This window comes from Canis lupus, chromosome 12 (assembly GCF_003254725.2).
Source record: "Canis lupus dingo isolate Sandy chromosome 12, ASM325472v2, whole genome shotgun sequence".
Taxonomy (NCBI): domain Eukaryota; kingdom Metazoa; phylum Chordata; class Mammalia; order Carnivora; family Canidae; genus Canis; species Canis lupus.
This window is the reverse complement of record NC_064254.1, coordinates 48,837,073-48,854,049: the sequence shown is the minus strand read 5'-3', so window position 1 is coordinate 48,854,049 and position 16,977 is coordinate 48,837,073. Positions and strand designations below refer to the sequence as shown.

General features: G+C 43.3%; 1 protein-coding gene across 5 annotated transcripts in view; it reads right to left on the bottom strand.

Moving 5' to 3' along the window:
- Positions 1-12,295, bottom strand: part of ANKRD6 (ankyrin repeat domain 6) — a 197,863-nt gene extending 185,568 nt beyond the window's left edge. For 3 of the 5 annotated variants that reach the window (XM_035697733.2, XM_025444490.3, XM_025444496.3), the window contains exons 1-2: positions 12,081-12,225; positions 10,357-10,476 (exon numbers count right to left, since the gene is read on the bottom strand). The gene's annotated coding sequence lies outside the window, so the exon portion shown is untranslated. Of the gene's footprint in view, positions 1-10,356; positions 10,477-12,080; positions 12,226-12,246 lie in introns of those variants that run through there. The other 2 variants (XM_025444491.3, XM_049092358.1) reach the window with 2 other exon arrangements.
- Positions 12,296-16,977: the final 4,682 nt, after the last annotated feature.

Here is a 16,977-nt window from a genome sequence, read left to right as displayed (position 1 = left end):
CATGAATAAATAAAATCTAAAAATAAAAAAGAAAGAAGGAAAGAGAAAGAAAGAAAGAAAGAAAGAAAGAAAGAAAGAAAGAAAGAAAGAAGGAAGGAAGGAAGGAAGGAAGGAAGGAAGGAAGGAAGGAAGGAAGGAAGGAAGAAAGAAAGAAAGAAAGAAAGAAAGAAAGAAAGAAAGAAAGAGAAAGAAAGAAAGAAAGAAAGAAAGAAAGAAAGAAAGAAAGAAAGAAAGAAAGAGAAAATTCCTATTTCAGTGGGAAATTTCATAGCTGCTTCTCAGGTTGGTGTAAGAACTCACTAGTAAATAATGTAGACACTTTCCTATACGAGACAGAACACTGCTACTTCTTGCATCTTTCCCCCCTGATTAGAGATTGGAGGGAAAGAAAGGTAATGTCACTCCTCAGCTTTTCTGGCCACCCTGCACTGTACCTAACCTTTGTGCTTGGTACAGTCCAGCTTTGGGACCCCATCAGTGGGGCTTTTTATTTTTAAACTTTATTTTGATATAATATTGACCTCATATAAAAGCTGCAAAAATAGTAGATGAACCTCAAAGATATCAAGCGAAATAAACCAATCAAAAAAGGACAAATATTGTATGATTCCACTTATACAAGGTATCTAGAATAGTGAAATTCATAGAAACACAAAGTAGAACAGAGGTCACCAGGGCCTGGGGCATGGCAGGGAGAGGGAGCGTGAAGGATTATTATTTAGTGTATAGAGTTTCAGTTTGGATGATGCAAAAGTTCTGAAGATTAATTGTGGTGATGACTGCATAACTCTGTAAATGTAATTAACAGTATGAACAGCGTACTTAAAAATTATTAAATGGATGGAGTGTCAGGCTGGCTTAGTAGAGCCCATGATTCTTGATCTTGGAGTCATAAGTTCAAGCCCCATGTTGGAGACAGAAGTTACTTAAAAAATTATTGAAATAATGAATTTTATCACAATAAAAAAATTAGAGTCCCTGTGTATCCTACCTACCAATGATGCTCTTATATAACCACAGTACAGTTATCAAAACAAGGAAATTGGATTGGTGTCATAATATCAACTAAACTATGGATTTTATTTGAATTTCACTTTTTCCATGCACTCACTGTGTATGTGTGCAGATGTGTGTATATACTTCCATATATTTTATCACATATATAGATTCATGTGAGCACCATGTGAGAGTTCAAAAGTTATTTCAAATTCTCATTTTATATTTAAAGAACTGAGACATAGAAAGGTTAGGTAAATGGTCAAAATTTTTACAACCAATAGGTGACAAGCCAGGCATCAAACCCAGTAAGATCACTGTGAAGCCTATGGCTCTTAACTATTGGTAGCTCTAAGTATAGAGGATATCTAGGAAACCCTCTTGAGTACCCACTCAAGAAATCTACTCTCCACAGGCACATGGGTGGCTCAGTGGTTGAGCATCTGCCTTTGGCTCAGGGCGTGATCCCGGGGTCCTGGGATCCAGTCCCACATCAGGCTCCCTGCAGGGAGCCTGCTTTTCCCTCTGCCTATGTCTCTGTCTCTCTCTCTGTGTCTCTCATGAATAACTAAATAAAATCTTAAAAAAAAAAGAAAAAGAAAAAAGAAATCCAGTCTCTAGGACTTATAGGTGGCATAATATAAAGTGTAACTAAAATATAAAATACAATATAAAAAATATAAAATGCTGTATCTCAGCATTTTACCCAAGTTGAGTTGAATTCAGAATTTCATGTTGGGACTTAGGGGTAGCTTGGCATTTCCTAGCTAAAAAATAAGTTTTAAAGCTGGCATAAGACATGTTATCCCCACCAGAGAAAAAGAAATAACTTTGTTCTGTGAAAAACTTGAGCTGAAATTTTCCAAGTTGATTGTTCATGGTTTCGTTTATTTTTTATCCTTAATAATAAATTCATATCACTATTAGAGGGGGGGCTGGCTATCTCAGTCAATAAAGCATGTAATTCTTGATCTCTGGGTGGTGATTTCAAGCCCCACCTCAGACACAGAACTTATATTAAAATAAAATAAAAAAAAAAATCACGGGCTCCCCCGTGGCTCAGCGGTTTAGTGCCGGCCTTCAGCCCAGGGCATGATCCTGGAGTCCTGGGATCGGGTCCCACGTCGGGCTCCCTGCACGGAGCCTGCTTCTCCCTCTGCCTGTGTCTCTGCCTCTCTCTCTGTGTGTCTTTCATGAATAAATAAATAAAATCTTTAAAAAAATTTAAAAATGAAATAAAAATCACCATCATATAAGCATGATGAAATAGGTCCATCCATGTCATCACATTTTCACCTCCTATTAAATAAATATCTTATTTTTTCTGAAGATTTTATTTATTTATTTGAGACAGAGAGAGTGCACACAGTGGTGGGGGGTAGGGTAGAGGAAGAGAAGGAAATAGACTCTCTACTGAACGGGGAGCCCAAAGTGGGTTTCAATCCCAGGATCCTGAGATCATGACCTGAGCTGAAGGCAGATGCTTAACCAACTGAGCCACCCAGGTGCCACAAATATGTATTTTAATTACTAGAACATCCAAATAGTTCCATTATGAGAAAAAAGTATTTTTTAAACAAATTTTATTTATTTATTCATGAGAGACACAGAGAGAGAGGCAGAGACATAGGCAGAGGGAGAAGCAGGCTCCGTGCAGGGAGCCCGACGTGGGACCCGATCCCAGGACTCCAGGATCATGCCCTGGGCTGAAGGAGAAGGCAGAGGGAGAAGCTGGCTTCCTGAGGGAGCCCAATGTAGGACTCGATCCCAGGACCCTGGGATCACTACCTGAGCCAAAAGCAGACACTCAACTACTGAGCCACCCTGGCATCTAGAAACTGAAAATTCTTTTTTTTTTTTTTTAAGATTTTATTTTTATTTATTGAGACAGAGAGAGAGAGAGAGAGAGAGAGGCAGAGACACAGGCAGAGGAAGAAGCAGGCTCCATGCAGGGAGCCTGACATGGGACTCGATCCAGGGTCTCCAGGATCACACTCGTGGCTGCAGCCCGCTGCGCCACCAGGGCTGCCCTAGAAACTGAAATTTCTAACCCATTGAAATAAGAATATGAATTTTTCAAAAGGTATTATTTATTTATTTTGAGAGTAAGAGAGACATGAGCAGGGGGAGATACAAAAAGAGAGGGAAAAGCTGAGCAAGGACCCCAGACATTGGGCTCGATCCCAGGACCCTGGAATTATGACCCGAGCAAAAGGCAGATGCTTAACTGACTGAGCCACCCAGGTGTCCCTAAGAATATGAATTTTATGACCTTGGAATCAAGTTGTAGAATAAAATGGAACTCTTGCTTTATATTGTAGAATGTGAATATATACAGCCTCTTTTTTTCTTTTTTTCTTTTTTTAAGATTTTATTTATTCATGAGAGACACAGAGAGAGAGGCAGAGACACAGGCAGAGGGAGAAACAGTCTCCCTGCCAGGAGACTAATACGGAACTCGTTCCCAGGACCCTGGGATCACGACCTGAGCCAAAGGCAGACGCTCAACCACTGAGCTATCTAGGTGCCCCACAGACAGTCTTAAAAGACACTACACAGGAAGTTACTGATGTTCATACTAACATCAGTAGTACGATTTTAGTTAATGAGAAAATCATCAGGTTACATCAAGTTAACAGTTAGTTCCTTTTGTTCCTTTTGTTCCACGAATCATCAGGTTGACTTGAAGATACCTCTCTCTAAAATTATGGAAAAACAAAGTGTTGCCACTGTGAATATGTATGATTTCACAGAACTGTATTTTTTAAAAGATATATTTTGGTCTGGTCTCCTTATTTAGAACGAAAAAATTGAGGCTCTGAGAATTTCAATGTGTAGAGGTCCACAGTGAGTTGGTGGTCAGGACTATACCATGTTTCCTGATGTCCATCAATGTCCTTCCATCCTCTGCAAGGTCCCAGGATTTGCTCCTCCATCTCCCACTGCCTCACCCAACCCAGCCAGATAAGAGAAGATTCCTAAAGCTAAAGTGAAAAAGGTCACAACCTCAATAGAGCCTCATCTTTCATCTACTCAACATCTATAAGAAAAATCAACCTTATTCTATTCGATTGTATCTATTCATTTTAGAAAGATTAAAGCAGATGTCCTTTATAAAAACAAAAACAAACAAAAGGCCTTGCTTATTCCTGTTTAGCTATTAAGATTAGTTTACTTTGGTCTACTTCTCCATTCTTGGTTACTATTTACTGATAGGTCCATTAAATTCACTTTTTAAAAAAAGAATGTGTTTTACCATCATGGATAGAAATATTTCCCATAATCTCCATTCTTGTACCAAGAACAAATCAGTGATGTAAGAATTAAGTCCATTCAGCTACCAGTAAGCTCCCAAATTTAAATTGTTTTAATCTTTTTATGCCCTTTCCTAGTTTTTCATGAGAATACCAAGTCAAGCATTTCCCAAAGGACTCTGTACCTAGAACACTGAATTTTTTTTTGAAGATTTATTTATTTATTTATTTATTCATGAACGACAGAGAGAGAGAGAGGCAGATACACAGGCAGAGAGATAAGCAGGCTCCATGCAGAGAGCCCTAAGTGGGACTCGATCCCTGGACTCCAGGATCATGCCCTGGGCCAAAGGCAGGTGCTCAACTGCTGAGCCACCTAGGCATCCCAAAACACTGAATCCTAATAGTTAAATAGATGCTCAAACGTTCTGACTTTCAATTTTCTTTTAGTTTTTTAAAAGTACTCTCTACATTAAATGTGGGATTCAAAGTCACAACACTGAGATCAAAAGTTGTACGGTCTAAACAATGAGCCAGCCAGGCGCCCCTCAATTTTCTTTTAAATTAAAGATTAAAAAACAACAAAAGAAAAACAATTCATTCTAATGTGTTTAATTATCTATAATGTAGTTTTTTACTTTGTACCCTAAAACCTTAAGATATTGAGTATTAACTATAATCAGTCTAACCCAGGGAAATATTTGAAATTCTTATTTATTTTTATTAAAAAACATATTTTTATTTTAAAAAATGATTTATTGGGGCACCTGGGTGGCTCAGTAGGTTGGGTGTCTGCTTTGGCTCTGGTCATGATCCCAGGGTCCTGGGATAGGTCCTGCATCAGGCTCCCTACTCAGAGCCTGCTTCTCCCTCTCCCTCTGCCTGCCACTCCCTGTTCTCTCTCTGTCAAATAAATAAATAAATAAATAAACAAATAAGTATCTTTAAATTTTAAAAGAATTTACTTATTTATTTGAGAGAGAGCGAGAGCAGAGCACATGTGCGTGGTGGGGAGGAGGCGCAGAGGGAAAGAAAGAATCTCAAGTTGACTCCCTGCTGAGTATGGAGAACTACCTGGGGCTCCATCTCATGAGCAGTGTTCAAATCAAGAATCAGACTTAACCAACTAAGCCACCGAGGTGCTCCTTATTTATTATTTTTAAAGAGACATTCTATGTTAAATGAAAATGATGCTGAGGGCATCCCAGGTGGCTCAGCAGTTTTGCTCTGCCTTCGGCCCAGGTCGTGATCCTAGAGACCTGGGATTGAGTCCTACATTGGGCTCCTTGCATGGAGCCTGCTTCTCCCTCTGCTAGTGTCTCTGCCTCTCTCTCTGCATCTCTCAGTGTCTCTCGTGGATAAATAAATAAAATATTTTTTAAAATTAAAAAAAAATGCTGACTATTTATTACATTGACATTGATGTGGTTTTTCATGTTGTTGGGATCTGGACCTGACAGCCAAGAAAGAATGCTTGAGACGTCTTTGGTTTAAAAAGGTGATTTTAGGGGCAGCCCAGGTGGCTCAGCAGTTTAGCGCCGCCTTCAGCCCAGGGTCTGATCCTGGAGACCCAGGATCGACTCCCACATCGGGCTCCCTGCATGGAGCCTGCTTCTCCCTCTGCCTGTGTCTCTGCCTCTCTCTGTCTCTCTGTGTGCCTCTCATGAATAAATAAATAAAATCTTTTAAAAATAATAATAAAAAAAATAAAAAGGTGATTTTATTAAAGCACAGGGACTTGGACCTGTGGGCAGAAACAGCTGCACTGGGGTTGTGAGGGGTGGTAATTATATACTTTCAAGTTGGGAGGGGCTCAGGGACAGAACAAACCTCAAGTTATTTTAGAAACGAAGTTTCTAGGACCCTGAGGGTGGGTGGGCAGCTACTGTTAGGAAAGGTTATTTATTATTGTTTAGTAAAGTCTCAGTCCTGAGACCCTTCAGATGTATATTAGTGGGCCCTATGCTTGGATGATGATTCCTATCATGTATCTTGGTGGGGGGAGTGGGGATAAGAGACAAAGGGAGCTTCCAAAGAAACTTCTATATTTTTAATGTAGATTCACAGGATCCTGGGGGGGGGGGGCGCGGGGGGGGGGGTCAAGTTAAGAAAGCCTTTTGCCCTTAGCTAAGTGTCAACATGGAGGCAGCCAAGCTCCCAGTGGAAGGTCACTCTGCCCTGTTTCAAGGACTTGTCAATGGGCTGTAAGTAGTAAGGAAATTTTATTTTTTATTTTGCCTTTGTTTCCCACATCAGACAACAAATAGAAAAAAGAGAACAATTAGTAAAGAAGAATCAAAACAATTTCTCCCCACACACACATCCCAAATATAATAAAGAAATTAACAACTCTCAATATTAGAACCAGGGGTGCCTGGCTGGCTCAGTTGGTAGAGCATTCAACTCTTGATCTCAGGGTCCTGAGTTCATGAAGCTCCACATTGGCCATGGAGCCTACTTTAAGAAAAAAAAAGGAATCAAAACAAATAAAAATTGTATTCCAGTAGTATTTATGTCAACTTGGAAGCATCATCATCATCTATGGTTCTGTACAGATTCCTCAATGATAAATGACCAAAGTAAGCAACAATAAAAATAAAAAACTACACTAGAAATACCACTATTGAATGTATTCTCACAAATTGTCAAAGAATCACCAGCTTCTAAGTTAGGCTTAGGGTCTGGAAAATAAACAGGACAGGGGGTAAAGGTCTGTTTCCTAAAAGACACCGCGACAGCCATGTATGACATGTCTCTTGAATAAAGTCAGCCTTTCCTTGGAGGATTAGTAAGTACCATTTATTGACAGGAATTATCATGTGCTGCTAATCAGTTTAATAAAACTATTTCACTGAAAAGATGGTCTGCCTCTCTATGCTGCACAGAGATGCAAAAATTAAACCTTACTTGAAACATTTGCAGGTCTGTAACCAGTTGGGAAGGAAGACTTTCCTCTGTCCTTCTAGCTAGACTTAGAATTAAATTGACCTGAGACAGGTTAACAGGAGAAAATTAGATTTAATAGGTGTACTTAGGGGGAATACACACACACACACACACACACACACGATTCCAGAGACAACGAGGCAACTTGAAGCTTACATGAGCTAAGGAAAAAGGCAGCAGTCTGAGGATACAAAGGAGAGAAAATTCATTAGCAGGAAGGTGAAAGGAGATGTTTGGAAAAAGAAGATTGTTCTATTATGCAGATGAGTTCCTAAAGAGGGCCTCTGTCAATACTTCCCTTCCTATGGCAGGCTCTCCTTTCTAATGTAAATTTAGGCAGTTAGCGGGAGGCAGAGCACCTTGGCTGCATCTGCTGGGTTTCTATTACTCTTGACTCAAAATAATCTTTTTGCCAAAGTGGCCCGTTTGGGGCAGCCTGCCCTGGGCCCCTACAAACCAACATCCAAACTTCCCAAGATATAAGACAAAAGTACTTTTCTCCTGAAATCAGAAGTCTACTTGTCCAAGCTCAGGCCTTCTCTTTCCAATCAGTTATGATTGCCTCTTCAAACCTGGGCACAAGCTGGCAAATGAAAATGAACATTCCAAAGATGGTCTGCAAAGCTGGATGATAAATCATTTTATATTGTGAACCAACTACTTCATAAATTATGTGCTAAGATTGAGATTTCAAGCTTTGACTTTTTTTTTTTTTTTTGCACTGGCTATACTTAAATAGTGACTATAATATATTTACCTATTATTGGAGTATTTAGTAATCATAAAACAGCTATCATTTATTGAGACTCTGTTCTATTTCAGGCCTTTTAGAGATGCTTTTATATGCATTATCTAGTTTAATCCACTTAATGACCCTAAGAGGTAGGCTTTAGTCATTCCATTTATGTAGAGGAGAAGCCAAGATGTAGCCCACTCCACACAGTAGCTTAACCTGGTGCTATTTCAGACAGACCCCTTCTTTAATAACTGCCCTCTCCCTAGAAGAGGGTTTTTATTACCTTAGACCAACAATGCCCAAACTGAGTACCAAGGTAATCTGGATACTGTAGCAAAATCACAAAGGCCTTAGGTAGGATATTTGAAAGTTTTGAGAAACACAATGTATTCAACAGGTTGGAAAATGCTGAACCTACAAACCAGAATTCAGTTTCAATGGTGGATCACATTACACTCCTATCAATAACATCATACACATCTTTGCAAAACCTGGGTTTTCAGTGGATGCTGTGAAAAAAAGGTGAGTGCTCCAGGGGCACCTGAGTGGCTCAGTGGTTGAGCATCTGCCTTTGGTTCAGGTCCTGATCCTGGGGTCCTGGCATCTAGAGTCCCACAGGCTCCCTGGAGGAAGCCTGTTTCTCCCTCTGCCTATGTCTCTGCCTCTCTCTCTGTGTATCTCTAATGAACAAATAAATAAAATCGTAATAAAATAAAAATAAAATGCAAGTGCTACGAAAAGTTAATGTCGAAAGGAAATGAGAGTGGTGGTATCCAATAAGATCCCAAGATTTAAGAATTAGTAAAGGCACACACATCTTGCTTGTAATTATGGTTATTTAAGAATGATCAATATTTTTTCTCCCAGTTTATGTGTATTATTTCTTTAAAATAGCTTCTATGTTGTTAGGACGTACATATTCAATAAGTTGTTTGAACCGAACTATGATGAACTACTTAAAACTAGGGCACTGTGAAAACATACTAACATACTAAATAAGCCATGAACCAAGTTTAGGAATCTTTTGTCTTAACCAAGAAGTGATGGAGTTGTGCAATATTCTCTGGAGAGCTGTGGAACCCTGAAAAAGTAACTTAAAAGAAAGTCCAAAACACAAACATAACAACCAGGAAAAGAATTGGGTTAAAATCATTTTTAAAGATTGCTCTCTGTTGGTTTAATCCTTCAAATCCCACACAATGTTCCCCTGGATAATTTGCATTAAAAAAAAAAAACTTCTAAAACACATGCACACAAATTACTGTTTTTCTCATTCTTAAGGACTCAAGCAAAGCTTTTAAAAATTATAGCCTCCAAGCTATTTTGGAAGAGACTACACCTCCCCTATACAGACAGAACACGCCCGCAGAGCCTGTGCCAAAGAAACCTGGGGGAAACCTTGAAAGACAGACTGCCTCACCCCAGTACTTTGAGACTGTCAGTTTTTTTGTGGTTTGCATCCTACTCTCAATATCCTGCTTTTAAGTTCAATAAGAATGCTCCAGGTTATTGAGGAAATGCTTGTTTGGAAACTTCCCTTTCACAGAGCTTTTTATGTAGCATATGATGTGTGAAACGCAAGTTAAAAATGAACACAAATTCAAATCCTGATGGTTCCTTGCAGGAAGAAGGAGGAATGGAATGCCATGGAGAGTTATTTGGGGGCTCCAAGACCACGGGGATGCTCTAGTTCTTCAAATGAGTGATGGGTACTTGGGTGCGTGGGCTCTATTCTTATTCTTTACATTGAACATGTAGTTTGATACTTTGTGCAGGTATATTTCATAATGGGGATGGGAACACCAGAATTTCTATGTGGTAGGGCCTCCGGAGTTGAAAGTAAGCCTTGTCTCTAAGCTGAGCTGGATCACTAGCCATCCACCTTTACTTGAAGTAAATGCTTAGCCCGAGGGCTCTGGAGAGGATGATGGATTTAAATGGGAAGTTAAGGTTAATTTCTGGTACAATCACTAAAAAACAAAGAATGAATAAATGAACATGTTGAGATGCCTGGGTGGCTCGGTGGTTGAGTGTCTGCCTTCAGCTCAGGGCATGATCCTGGGTCAGGGGATCAAGTCCCTCATAGGGTTCCTTGTGGGAAGCCTGCTTTTCCCTCTGCCTACGTTTCTGCCTCTCTGTGTTTTTCATGAATAAATAAAATAAAATAAAATAATGAACATGTCACCCAATATAGGGTTCTAGCTCACAACCCTGATATCAAGAGTTGCACACTCCTCCAACTGAGCCAGCCAAGTGTCCCAATATACATATACATATTTATATACCTATATATATTTTTTTTACATAAACTCTACACCCAACATAGGCTCGAATTCACAACCCTGAGATCAAGAGTCACATGCTCCACAGACTGATCCAGCCAGGAACCCCATCAAATGAGCATTTATCACCCTTAGTTCATACCTTCCAACAATGTGCAGCTAGTAGTTTTATGGTGTCTTATTCTTCTCCACCGTCTCCAACTCTCTCCTCCCCTCTTATGACCAAAAGGGCAGAAAACTCTTCCAACTTTCATTTACATCCCTAATGAAAAAAAAAAAAAATTCATTTGCCATATGCTAAGCACTGGCTAAGGATGGCAGAAGGAAGTTAAACACGTATGGTTGCACCTACTACAAGCAAAAACAACGGGTTGCTATTGCTATTTTAGGGATGGGAAATATCTCCTCAGAGACAATCAGTACTCTTGTGCACTACTGTGGACCCAGGTGTATTTGTCTTCATTGCCAAGTTCTTTACACTTACATTGGCCTATAACACTTTACCCAAACATGAATGAACAGCACCATTCAACAGGTTCACAAAAAGGATGCCTAACATTCAAGAGCACCATGCCAAGCATTTTACTTGCATCATTTCATTTAATTTCCACAATACTACCCAATTATGTATAATACACCCAGTTTACAGTTCTCAAAACTAAGTTTAATGAAATGGGTTTTCCAGGCTGGTCCAAGGGCAGTGGTGTTTAAAATTAATTGATCACCACCAGTTACAGATTTGTTTGTTCCTTCTCCATTCCCACTGATTCACTTCACTAGTCTTGTAAAGAAGGAAGGGAGAGAGAGAGAAACAAGGGGGAAGGAATAGAAAAAAAAAGAAAAGAAGAAAAGAAAAGAAAAGAAAGAAGGAAGGAAAGAAAGAAAGGAGGAAAGGAAGGAAGGAAGGAAGGAAGGAAGGAAGGAAGGAAGGAAGAAGGAAGGGAAGGGAAGGGAAGGGAAGGGAAGGGAAGGGAAGGGAAGGGAAAGCGAGGGAAGGCGAGGGAAGGCAAGGGAAGGCAAGGGAAGAAATGGGGTTTCCAAAGTCCTACACCTAACAAGTGGTGGAATCAAGACACAACCTCTAAAGTGTAAAGCAGACCTCCACCACCTGATCCACCTCACTCTGCTGCAGGGAGAACATTCTTGACCAGCTTCATGAAATCCAAGCCCCTCTCCTGTCACAAATAATGCTCCCCACTTCCCCTGGCGCCCCAAATCTACCGGAAGCACCGCACCTACATCCCCAAGACCAGTACGGGTAAGCGGGTGTGTGAGGTCAGACCCGCGCTCGCTTCCTCGGCCCGCCCCGGGAGACGGCCCTTGCCGAGCCCCCAGCGCCGGGTTCCGGCCGGGGCGGCTCCCCGGGGCAGCGGTACGGCCCCCGCGCTCCGGGTCTGCGCCCCTTTGCAGCCCGCGCAGAGGGAAGGGGAGGGGGCAGGCTGCCGGGGCGCGCTGAGCCCGGGCCGCAGGCGACCAAAGGGACCCTCCGCTCCTCCCGCGCACCGCCTGCCGCATCCGAGAGCAACGCCTGGGGACCCCCCCCCCACTTTCTTCAAACTCTGAGCTCACGGGAGGAAGCGGAGGGGGACCAGCAGCGGTGACAAAGTTCTCCCCCCCCCCCAGGTTCTATCCTCCAGGGAGGCGAGTGAAGCGAAGCGACCAGGGAGGTGCCCCAGGAAGACCCCTCCCGTCCCGGCTGCCCGGAGGCCGCGGAGGGGGGCCAGGCGCTCCCTCTGGGTCTCCCCGCCAGGCAGACGGCGACCTGGGGGCGCCGAGGGAGCAGCGCCCCCGCCTCCGACGCCGTCCCCCGGGCCGGGAGTGCAGGTGCAGGGGTTCTCCAAGGAGCCCAGCGAGGTCGCCCCGTACCTTGCCCTCGCGCGCCGGACGTCCGCGCCGCAGGGACCGCGGCCGGCGACAGGGTGGGGGGCGAGGGGACACGACGCGGACGGGCTCCCGCAGCCTCCGGCGGCCCCCGGGCCTCGGCGCCGCGCAGCGCCGCGCCTCCCGCCGCCCGCCGGACCCCGCAGCCTACCTGTGGCGGAGCTCGCCGCGCCCGCAGCCCGCTCGGCCCTGGCCCCGCCCACCGGGGCTCCCAACCTGGGGCCGCAGCGCCCCGCAGCGGCCTGCGCGGGGCACGGCGGGGACCGGGGGGGGGGGGGCACGGCCCTGGGGCTGCCCGCGGGCTGCAGGCCGCTCCCTGCTGGACCGCCCCGGGACGCCTCCTGCGGGAGCGAGGGGGGCGCCGCAGTGGGGTGAGCTCTTCGGGCGCGGGGCTCCAGGGTTTATCGGAGGGAGAGGGACTGGGCGCAGAAAACCATGCCTCATCCCGTGGCCAAATGGGTAGTTCAGGCTACTCCTAGTTCACTTAACTGGAATAGCCCAGTGGAAGCTCAACAGGGATGCATGATGCAGATTCATTAAAGAGCTGGAAACGGTAAGGAAGTCCTTGTTGCAAACAGCGTGTCTGTAAGTAGCTTGTCACAACCATCCCATGTGACACGGACAAAAGCATTGAGCTTTCCTGACTCCTGTACTCAAAATATTCAAAGCACAGTTTACATACCACTAACTTGGTCTGGTTTTTTTTGTTTTGTTTTGTTTTTATTTTTTTAAGATTTTATGTATTCAGAAACACACAGAGGGAGGCAGGGACACAAGCAGAGGGAGAAACAGGCCCCATGCAGGGAGCCCGACGTGGGACTCGATCCTGCAGTCTCCAGGATCACACCTTGGGCTGAAGGAGGCGCCAAACGGCTGAGCCACCCTGGCTGCCCTAACTTGGTCTGTTTTTCACGGTTACTTCTTCAGGACCTAGAAGAGTTCCCTGAAAAATCGTGAGCGTCCAATAAAGTACTGTCCGTTGTATGTGTGAATGAATAGAACCTCATCCAACCTTTTGAAGAAGCATGACAGGTAACTGCTGTGGACACAGCAGGACGGAGAGGTTGAACCCTAGAATGGAGTCCCAGTTTTACCTGAGGTTTGGGATAAGCTTATTTTGAACCTGATTTTTCTTATCTGCTTTGAAATAGGCCTGGTTTCCAGAGGCAAAGGAACATGATGATCTCTCTTTTTTTCTTAAGATATTGATCTCCCTCTCTCAGGGTGCATTCCATAGGAGAAATCCAAACTCACACCCAGAATGAGTAAGTGCTTGATTTCCCTCTACAATTTCAGAACTTCCCCGCCCCATAGCCATAGCTGCAGCTGTTCTTGGCAAGGTGTGAAACCTCCCCTGAGTGTGCTTTGACCCTCTTCAGATTTGTTCCCATCCCTGTCATTCCTCATCTAGAACACATTTCCTGGGCAGTCCCTGTGGCTCAGCGGTTTAGCGCCGCCTTCAGCCCAGATTGTGACCCTGGAGACCCTGGATTGAGTCCCACCTCTGGCTCCCAGCATGGAGCCTGCTTCTCCCTCTGCCTGTCTCTGCCCCTCTCTCTCTCTCTGTGTGTGTCTCTCATGAATAAATAAATACAATCTTAAAAAAAAAAAAAAAAAAAAGCATATTTCCTTTCCCTGCCCATCCGTAGCTCTTGATTTCACTCTAGGCAAGTCACCGGTGAATTATAGGTGAACCCCCAAAGTCAAGATATGTATGTATGATTTATCAACTTGATAATTTCTTTCTTGTATGTTTCCAGATTAAAGAGTTTTCCTAGCTGTTCATTTAAATGAACTGCTAGAGATACAGAGTGCTCCATTCCTCTGGGAAGCTTTAAAACATCACCATAAAGTCGAAATGAGATGGAGTTTTAAGTTACATTTGTGGGCAGTCAGAGCAATCACCCATTAATTCTACTGAAAGGAAGAGAAAGCTAACCCATAAAACATGTTCCTGCTCCTGGAAGCCAACTGGTCTGTAATCGTTCCCAGGCTTTGACTAGTGGGAATTCCTGGCTGAGGGGCCTCATGAGAGCCAAAGCAGGCAGTGGGTGAGCTGCTTAGAGATCTTGTTTGCTCATCTCCAAGTGGGCACACAGTCTTTGGAAAACTAATGAAAAGAGACTCTAAACTTCCCACTATACGAGGAAGGCTCCCAGCCTACAGTTCCATTCTTGTACCTCTGTTCAGCTTAATCAAAGCCAGCCTCATAGATCCACCTCCCTACCTCCTCCTTCTGCCTTACAAGAAAGTCTGTTCTGCCAATGATAGTTTTCCCTACTTTCTGAGAATATAATCTGCTCTGATTTTGAGCAACATTCACCATCCTCGTGACCTCATAGATGACATCAACAGTGGTGCAGTGGAATGCCCAGCTGGTTAAGAACTATGAAGGAAAATATTTCAATAAAGGATCATTTGACAACCAAAACAAAATTTTGCCTGTGTGTATTAATAATTCTTATAACAAATATATATGTATATATCTATACCTATATCTATCTATATGTATATATTCCTAAACACTACCTTGTACAGTTTAGCCTAGTTTTGAACTTTTTGTAAATGGAATCATTTTAGGGGCACTGGGTGGCTCAGTCAATTAAACATCCAACTCTTGATTTCAGCTCAAGTCGTGATCTCAGAGTTGTGAGATTGAGCCCTGTGTAGGGCTCTGTGCTCGGCAGGAAAGTATGTTTGAAATTCTTTCCATCTGCCATTTCCCCTGCTCCCATTTGCTCAAGTGCACACGCACTCACTCTCTCTCTCTCAGATAAATAAACAAATCTTTATATTTTTTTAAAAGATTTTATTTATTTATTCATGAGGGACACACAGAGAGAGAGAGACAGAGACACAGGCTGAGGGAGGAGCGGGCTCCATGCAGGGAGCCCAAAGTGGGACTCGATCCTGGGTCTCCAGGATCATGCCCGAGCCGAAGGCGGCGCTAAACCGCTGAGCCACCGGGGCGGCCCAATAAACAAATCTTTAAAAAAAAAAAATCATTCTGCACTCTTCCTATGCATCCTGCTTTTCTCACTCAGCATTCTGTTTTTGAGATTCAGCTATTCAATTTCTCTGCTATATAGTGTTTCATTGTAAGAAGATACTGCAATTTATTTTCCAGTCTACTTTTGGACATTGGGTTGGCTCCAGTTTTTGCTGTTGCAAACAGTGTTGCTATGAACACTCAAATATTTCTCCTGATGCATGCGTGGAAGAGTTTTCAGGATCTTTATCTAGAAGTGGAATTGTTAAAAAAAAATAGAAGTGGAATTGTTCTGTCTTAAGGTATGTATGTATTCAAATTTACTAGGTAATGCCAAATTTTTTTTAAAGATTTATTTATTTGAGAGAGAGAGAGAGAGCACACGTAGGCAAGAAAATGGGCAGAGAGGGAGGGAGAGGGGCTGGGAGAGAGGGAGAGAGAGGATACCAAGCAGGCTCTGTGCTCAGCGCCAACCCAGGGCTCAATCTCATGACCCTGAGATCATGACCTAGGTCAAAATCAAGAGCCTGCCAATTAACCTAACCAACTGAACCACCCAGGCCCCCCACCAAAATTTTCTAAACCAGTTGTATCAATTTTTATTTCCATCAGCAATGTGTTCAAGTTCCCCTTCCTCTTCATCTTTGCCAGCACTTATTTTTGGTTTGTGTGTGTTTGTGTGTGTGTGTGTGTGTGTGAAATTATTTCTTATTATGGTTGTGATTTGTATTTTCCCGATTACTAAACATCTTTAACATTTAATAAACTTTCTTGTTTTCTCTTTTGTTAGTCATGTCTTTTGCCCTGTTCCATGTGTTTTGAGAAATCCTTCCTGACCCTGAAGTATACAAATATTCTTCCATATTTTCTTCTAAAAGTTTTATTTAGGGGATCCCTGGGTGGCTCAGCAGTTTGGTGCCTGCCTTTGGCCCAGGGCCTGATCCCAGAGACCTGGGATCGAGTCCCATGTCGGGCTCCCTGCATGAGGCCTGCTTCTCCCTCTGCCTGTGTCTCTGCCTCTCTCTCTCAGTCTGTGTGTCTCTCATGAATAAATAAATAAAAACGTTTTATTTATTTTTTTAAATATTTTATTTATTCATGAGAGACACACAGAGAGGAGAGAGAGGCAGAGGGAGAAGCAGGCTCCATGCAAAGGAGCCCAATGTGGGACTTGACCCTGGGGCTCCAGGATCAGGCCCTGGCCTGAAGGCGGCGCTAAACCACTGAGCCACCCAGGCTGCCCTTCTAAAAGTTTTAAAGCTTTGGGACACCTGACTGACTCAGTCAGTAGAGCATGTGACTCTTGATCTTGGGATTATGAGTCAAGCCCCATGTTCGGTGTAGAGATCACTTAAAAAAAATAAAATCTTAGAGCAGCCTGGGTGGCTCAGCGGTTTGGCGCTGCCTTCAGCCCAGGGTGTGACCCTGGAGACTAGGGATGGAGTCTCACGTCAGGCTCCCTGCATGGAGCCTGCTTCTCCCTCTGTCTGTGTCTCTGCATCTCTCCCTCTCTGTCTCTCGTGAATAAATAAAATCTTAAATCAAAAAAATATTTTAAAAAGTTTGAAAGTTTTGCCTTTCATATTTAAGACCATATTCCATCTGAAATTCATTTCACCTCTCATTTGCAACGCCAGAGCATGCAAGCATTACAATGGGTTTCCATGTATGCTTGGGTCTGTTTTAGGTTCTCTATTTTGTTCTATTTGCCTATTCCTGTGCAAGTGCCATACTGCCTGAAAATTGGTATTTTTTTTTAAAGATTTTATTTATTTATTCATGAGAGACACAGAGAGAGAGGCAGAGACATAGGCAGAGAGAGAAGCAGGCTCCATGCAGGGACCCCGATGCAGGACTCGATCCCGGAACTTCAGGACCACGCCCTGGGCCGAA